Below are 7,841 nucleotides of genomic sequence, written 5' to 3'. Positions count from 1 at the left end.
GCACAGACAGGCCCACCCCTGGTCCAGGCTGCATCCCGCACCACGGTGGGAGAGGCAGCGCTATAAGCGCGGTCACGGGCGCCTCCCCCTCATGGCAGCACCTGTGTCAGCAGCAAAGGGTCTGTAGTCCCCTTCCGCGTTGTTGGTCCCCTTGCGGGAGTGGCTGGCGTCGAGAGAGTTAGCCCTGGGACTCCTGTCCCACCAGGTCATGAAGAGCGTGTGGCAAGAAGAACCAAGCGACCAAAAGTAAGTGACAGCACCCCCATCACTTTCGTGAACCCCCGAGGGGCGCTGGCAAGGCCAAAGGGGAGCACGGTAAACAAAGTGCTCGTGGCCTATCGTATACCTCAGGTAACGCCGGTGAGGCAGCAGGACGGGGATGTGAAAATAAGCATCCTGCAAGTTCAACGCTACCATCCAGTCTTGCGGGTCGAGGGCAGACAAGACCTGAGCAAGCGTCAACATCTTGAACGTCTCCTTCCAGAGGAAGCGATTGACATCCTTGAGGTCCAAGACAGGACGCAGGACCTTGTCCTTCTTGGGAACCAGAAAGTAGTGGGAATAACAGCCACAACCTACTTCTGGGACAGGAACGTGCTTGATGGCTCCCTTGCCCAAGAGAGCCGTAACTTCCAGCTGGAGAAGGACCAGTTGATCCTCCGACATGAGGTGGTATCGCGGTGGCATGGCTGGAGGGGTAGTCTCGAAGGGGAGAGAGTAGCCCCTTCGGACTATCTGCAAAACCCACCTGTCCAAAGTGATGGTGCGCCAGGGGGGGAGGTGATGGCGAATCCTGCCATCCACTAGCGTTTGATAGGCCTGAAAGGACGGACTAGGAGGGTCTGGAGGCTGCTGCAGAGAGCCGGGTTGGTGGATTGGCCTGCCCACTGGCCCCTGGAACCTCACAAGTTGTTTACACGTCCCCGGCCGTGCGAAGGTTGGATAACTTGCTGCGGCCTGTGTGCCTGGGTGGGACATAGCAGGGCACCCCTTCCGTAACCTCGAAAGGGGCGAAAAGCAGACTGCGCAGGACAGGAGAAGAGGCCCAAGGACTTGGCTGTAGCCTGTGAGTCCTTGAAGCATTCTAGGGCGTTGTCTGCTTTGTCGCCAAAAAGGCGACGGCCATCAAAGGGCATGTCCATCAAGGTGTTCTGGACATCCCCTAAAAAGCCAGTGGACCTCATCCAGGCGTAGAGCCAAAGCGCTACCGACGTTGAAATGGTCCTGCCCAGAGTCGTGTGTGTTCAGCCCACAACAGATTGTAAACTTTGCTGCATCTCTCCCGGCGGCAACAGCCTGGGAGAGCACTGCCCGGACCTCCTCCAGACACTGAGGAAGCACTTGCGCCACCGCATCCCACACGGAGTGCGAATAACGGCCCAAGAGACATGTGGCGTTTACGGACCGCAGTCCCAAGCTGGCAGAAGAGATCATTTTCTTGCCAAAGTGGTCCAGCTTCTAGGAGTCACTTTCCGGTGGATCGGTAGGGAAGGCGCTTTTGGAGGTAGAGGCTTGGACCACCAAGATCTCCAGGTGGGGTGTTTGGAGAGGAAAGTAGGGTCACCCGGACCTGGGTGGTGGCGTCAGGCGATCATCCTGTACACGGGAGCCCCCCGTGTTGGGCCTGGACCACATGCCCAAAAGGACGTCAGTGAGGGCCTCATTAAAGGGCAGCAGTGGCTCCGAAGAACTCGCTGCCGGTTGAAGCACCTCAGTCAGGAGGTTAGTCCTGACCGCCACCGTAGGAAGTTCAAGGTTGAGAGCCTCTGCCGCCCTATGCAACACCACTCCGTATGACGCTCCCCCCTCCATGGCCACGGTAGGAGGACACAACATGCCAAGGTCTGGTGAAGTGTCAAAACCAATGGCATCCCCCAGTTCATCTCCCCAGTCCTGCTCAGTATCTAACTGGTCAGTTAAAGGGTCACCTGACACCTCCCAGTCCTCCTCCTCATCATCATCATCATCATCATCATCCTCACTAGTGTTGGAAAGGGACCCCGGGAGTGAACAGAGCATAAAAACCCCACCCGGCGCATCCGTGTCAGGATGGAGGCCGGGGTCAACGCAGGCCGGGGAGCATACCGGTGCCGAACGCGGTAGTGGTGCAGTAGGAAGCAGCGCCGGTGGAGGTGTAACAAGGTTAACCAGCACCGATCCAGATGCAGGCCTGGATCCAAGGGAGACCTGCAGCGCTGGGGCCGGAGCAGCTGGCACCTAGCACCCCAACATAGTCCACGAGGCCCAAAGGCATGCCGGCGGGGTCGGTCCGCCCAAAGATGGCATGCATCACCTCGAAGAATGTACAAAGCTGGGCGGGGGTCACTTTGGGTCCCGGAAAGGGAGGGAAGCTCTGAGTCGACCCTTCGAGCTCCGCATGCAGATTCGTGGTAGTGGCACTACCCGCGTGCCTCATTGGTTCGGCCGACCGACGAGGAGAAGTTGAAGAGCGACGATGCTTCTTCGACGACATTTTATGCTTCAACTTACCCAACACCAAGTGCGAAGACTTCGAGGATTTGGAACCAGAATGGTGGTGGCTCAGCGACTGGTCCCTCAACCTCCCTCTCGACCGGGACCTCAAACAGCCCAGAGCCAACTGGCGGCGTTCAAGCAGCTTTCGAGACCGCTCCCGCAAAGCCTGCGGCGCCATTGACCGACAGTTGGAGCACGACTTGGGGTCGTGGGCGCGCTCCAGGCAAAAGAGGCACATGTGGTGCGAATCCTTCACCGACATCAGTCAATTACAGGAAGCGCAGGTCCTGAAACCGGGCATCCCTCGTGCACCTGTTCAGAGTCGAAGACCCGAAACAAGAAGTCAACAAAAGTCAAGAAAAACGTATTAAAAAAATGACTGAGGTACTGCTCTTCCTGGATCTGCGCTGGGTGGCGCCGAAAAAGAAAGAACTGATGTAATCCCGGCGACCACGACGCAGACGACGGAGCCGACCGACGCCACCTTCCAATGCGCAGAGGTACTGCGGACGAAAAACTTTACGGATCTAGGGGAAATTCTAAGGTAAGGAATCTATAACTAACGAGTTTCTTTCAGAGGGGAACTAGCAACCTGGGTCTTCACTGGTGCAAGTCCTGTGTTATCCAATCAGCCGCTGATCACTTAAAAGGTACTTTCATGGTAAAGACAAAAGAGACATACAAGCTTGCAATCACATGTGTACACTCTTAATATACTGCACCCTGGCACCTTGACACTCTCTAGGAGTGACTAACAGATTAAAAGCAGTGCACTTGACTGTGGCACACAGTCAAGTGTGCGGACACAGACAAGTTTGCGAAGTTAGCACTGCTCCTGTAGTTTTGCATGGCTGGCCTGCTGTCTGTAGTTTGCTTAGTTCACCCAAGAAAGCACACAACCATGCTGCAGCCCTTGGTACCATTGTACCATAAAGTAGGGACTTCTACTCCCTACTATATGGTAAAGTCTTCATCAATTAGGATTGACAATTCACACAACAGTTTTAGTGAAAGAGCACTGGAACTTGGTTAGCAGGCTTCACAGCATTGCCAGAGTCGAAAACCAGCATCTAATAGTCCAAATGGGGGCAAAAAGAGTTGTGACATGCAAAAAGCCTGGTTTTCTTACACTGATTTTTAGTATGGGTATTTCCAAACTAATAATAATCAATCTGCAGACTTTTAGACAACCAAGGGAAGGAAAGCATTTCATCATAAAAAGTGGTATTATGGAGCTCTGTAGCTTAATGTTTAAACTTGAAAACTATTGTTATATGTAGACTACTTGATATAATTATTCTTAGAAGTAAGGCTATACTCTCACCTCAATGATTAATATGCGTTCTGCTTTGAGTGAGGCCTTTTGCAATTCAACTCATATTATAGCAGTGCAGGGGTTGAAGTACATTAAAAACAAGCATTAAAAATGCAATAGGTCTCACCTTTGATTAAGTTAAAGCCATTTGCTTTGCTAATGGTATTGTATAGCTTGTTAGGTCAGTATCCGGCAATGACACTGCAAGAGAGCCCGTGCCATGCGCGCGTTGTGCAGAAATGTCACGTGTAATCCCACACCGCGCGTGCACATCTTCTTTAAACGTGCATGCTTTGGAATCCGTATTGATCCCAAAAGGCCCTCGCATGGCCTACGCATACTTTCCTAGAACACAGATCACCTGAAGCACATACTGCTGAGATCTACCTTTAGTGGGTAAGGGATGGATTACACTGATCACCTCAAGCACATACTTCGGAGCTCTACCTTTAGTGGGTAACACTGATCACCTCCGGACATGCTGCTGAGAGCTACCTTTAGCGGGGGAGGGGTGGATTGCACAGTTCACCCCAAGTACGTGCTGCTGAGAGCTGCCTTTAGCGGGGGGAGGGGTGGCTTGCACTGATCACCCCAAGCACATACTGCTGAGTGCTACCTTAAGTGGGGGAGGGGTAGATTACACAGATCACCTAAAGCACGTACTGCTGAGACCTGCCTTTGGTGGGAGGGTCGGGGGGTGTAACAGATTAGGCTTTCACCGACAGCACAGTAAAGCTCTCATCCTCGCTGTCCCATAGGAGAAGTTGCCTGTATTTGTCGATCAGCTGGTTGAAGGTTCAGGGACGCGCAGGCCTCAGTACCAGTTATCAGGAATGAGCTTTCGGGTTTATTACAGGACACACTTTGCCAATGAAAAGCAGGTGTCATTTTTCCCATGAAACCTCCTCGGAATGATGAGCAAACACTCTGCAAGCGCAGTGTGAACATTTATTTCACAGGAAATGCCTTGTTTGGAGCACTTCAACCCAAAATGCTATGCACATTGCCCTGAGGAAATACCGGTCTCGAGGTATTGGTGAGCAAAGAAGGGTATACAACAGCGGGAGACTCGACCCAAGCATATTTTCAACCCAAAATGCTATGCACACTGCCCTGAGGAAATACCGGTCTCGAGGTATTGGTAAGCAAAGACGGGTAAACCTCAGCGGAAGACTCGACCAAAGCAGATTTGCACCATGCACGCAGTGCAGAGATGTCACGTGTAATCCCACGCCGCGCGTGCACATCTTCTGTTCGTCCGCGTGCACACTTTGGAATCCGTATTGATTCCAAAAGGCCCTTGCATGGAGAGAGCAGCGCATGCACGCTACTAACGCCAGGCGAGACATAAAAAGTATGGGACCTGTAATGGTGTGTCCAATAGGGATGGAGTTGGTGAGGGTGGGGCCAAAGGTGTGGCTAAAAACAAACTATCGTGTACTTGTTTTTGGTCTTTCAGATTCAGGTAACTACATTTAAAATAACTAGCAGTTTAAATGAAAAACGATATACAAGTTAATCAGTGGGAAATGCACGATAGTACATTATGAAACCTCAATTAGTTAATGCACTGCAGAGGTCTGTGTGTAACCAGAGAGCCACAGAATTAAGGGCCAGATTTATCGTTATTTGATGCAATGCAGCATGAAAACTTGTAGCACTGCGTCAAACGGAGAGGGCAGGAATGCACCATATTTACGAACATATGGCGCATTCCTGCTCTCTACCTATACTGGCGCAATATGTGCTGCCTAGCACATACGCAGGCACCCTTGCGCCATGGTGCAAAGGTGCCTGCATTGCAGGCAGGATTGTTTTTGTGCAGGACGTGACACATTCTTGCACAAAAACAATCGTTAGAAGTTTGCCTTTCTAAAGTGTGCTGCAGAGTTGTGCCCTTATCAGGAAGGCATACAATTCTGAAGCAATCCTGAGGTTTATGACTTGGTAAATCTGGGAATGCAGTAACAAGTCTGGGGGGATGCAGAGGAACACCCACCCTCTACCCATATGAAGCCTTACCAGTGAAGAGTTACACAAGACAGCGACATGCAGTGAAAAGACACCTCAAAGAAGTGAAGTATGGACCTAAATCAGGAGAAAAAAAAAAAAATCAAGATCATAAAACAAACCTCAGTTTTACATAAAAAAGGCCACTGAAAAAAAGGGATGCAGCTGAAACAAAGATACCGTGGGAGAACAATCATCTTGATAAGGTTACAACACCCGATCAAGTTAAGATGAGGGCAGTTCCATTTAGTAAATACATTAGCTGTATTTACATATAGCTTCCTGTAGTTATTCTCTATTATGTTTGCGCTGTGGACAGATAGGGTAATTCCTAGATACACCGCAGACTGTACACATCTTTCATCCTCATCAGTAGAGGACGCATTACAAGACCTGCGTCTTATCTGAATTCAACTTGTATCCCTAGACTTCCCCCGAATACTTGAGCCACTGCCACTACTGCATGTAAGCCAATGACCGGGGTGAGAGTTAAAAATGCCACAATGTCAGCATAAACTAGAACTTTGACTTCGTAGCAATGTATTCTCAAGGGCAGGATCTCTTCAGACCGTTTAAAGGATTGAATGAAAGGCTCTAAATATAAAGTGAATAACTGGGGGGGGGGGGACAGAGGACAACCCTGCCTAGAAACCCGTGAAATGGAAATAGAGTGAGAGTGAACCTGAGTTACTGATTCTAGAGATAAAACCTAGACCTACGGTCTCCAGGAAACCATAGATATTTGCAGTTACAACACTTCATTTTGAGTCTAAAAGACAAGATAGGGTTTTCTGAGGACTCTTTAGTGGCGCTTATAAAGAAGGCCCCAGTGAAGAGAAATATTTGTGTGGTTTATAAGGTAATCAATGTTCAAGGCATGTTTGGCTGTAGATACACATGCTTTGCATAAATCCGCCGCCTAGTGTTGGGTTTGGGTGATTACAAGTTATTTTTCTTTGAAGAATTCATTTTGAGCCACAAGTCCATGCGACTCCTCCCTTCGGTAACAAGGCGCATTGGCATAGACTCCATCTTTAGTTGTTTTCTTACGATGACGGGTTCGGATGCACTTCCTCTTACTCCAGTTCACGATCGTTTTTTCGGCCTCTGTTCCGTTAGCTAGTTATCTACATTTGAAGGTATTGTTTCTATCGGGTAGTTTATACTACGTCTCGAGTATCTTCGACACGTCGGGATCGTCAAATAACCTCTCGGCCTATGGGCCATGCCGGACTTCGTTTCCACTCGGTCAGCTCACTAAGAAAATGAGCTGTTAATGGACTGCACTCGTTTCTGTCTGCAGTGCCACTCCAAATATACCCATACAGATCTGCATATGGTTTGTAACCTATGCCTCTCACCCGAGCATAAATAAGATACTTGCAAAGTGTGTAAATGGTTCCGGTCGAAGAAAACTCTTCACGACCAACATTTGCGCCATCTCGAGAAGCAGCTCAGAAACAGACGACACACCAGATATCTTCTGTGTGCAACACTATCAAGATGAGGAGGCATCTGCAGCCCAAGAAGGATCCGTATTCATCCACAGTTCTGAATCCGAACAGGAACAAGACTAAGAAATGGTAAAATCCTTCCAAGAACATCAGATCGCGAATACCTCTGCCCCCGATACGAAACATGAAAAGTAACTTTACACTGACAAACCTGCTCACGAGCCACCACTGCATAAATGCGATGGCGCGCACCGAAAATCATTTCCGGAACCCACACCTTCGGACTCTGCACCGAAAGAAAGAATGTCACCAGGAGCCTCCACCTCCAAATCTAACAAACGAGTCTTCGGACTGAAACAAAAACTTCCTGTTTCAGAACCAAGTAGTCATACCGCGAAACGAAAGCAAATTCGGCACCAAAATGTTTCACTTTCAGGCTCAAAACTTTAAACTATGCCTGCGCGGTTAACTCCACTTCGTTCGCAGAGTTGTCTGTGCTCCGTGGAGTGTAGAAAACACTGCTCCGTGTAGTGCAGCAGTTTTTTCCTCACTTGCGCTCGCCTACGGTAGGTTTGCTAGTGCAAAAT

Source organism: Triturus cristatus, chromosome 4_1 (genome assembly GCF_964204655.1).
Source record: "Triturus cristatus chromosome 4_1, aTriCri1.1, whole genome shotgun sequence".
In the NCBI taxonomy this organism is placed as follows: Eukaryota; Metazoa; Chordata; class Amphibia; order Caudata; family Salamandridae; genus Triturus; species Triturus cristatus.
This window is presented reverse-complemented; position numbering follows the sequence as displayed.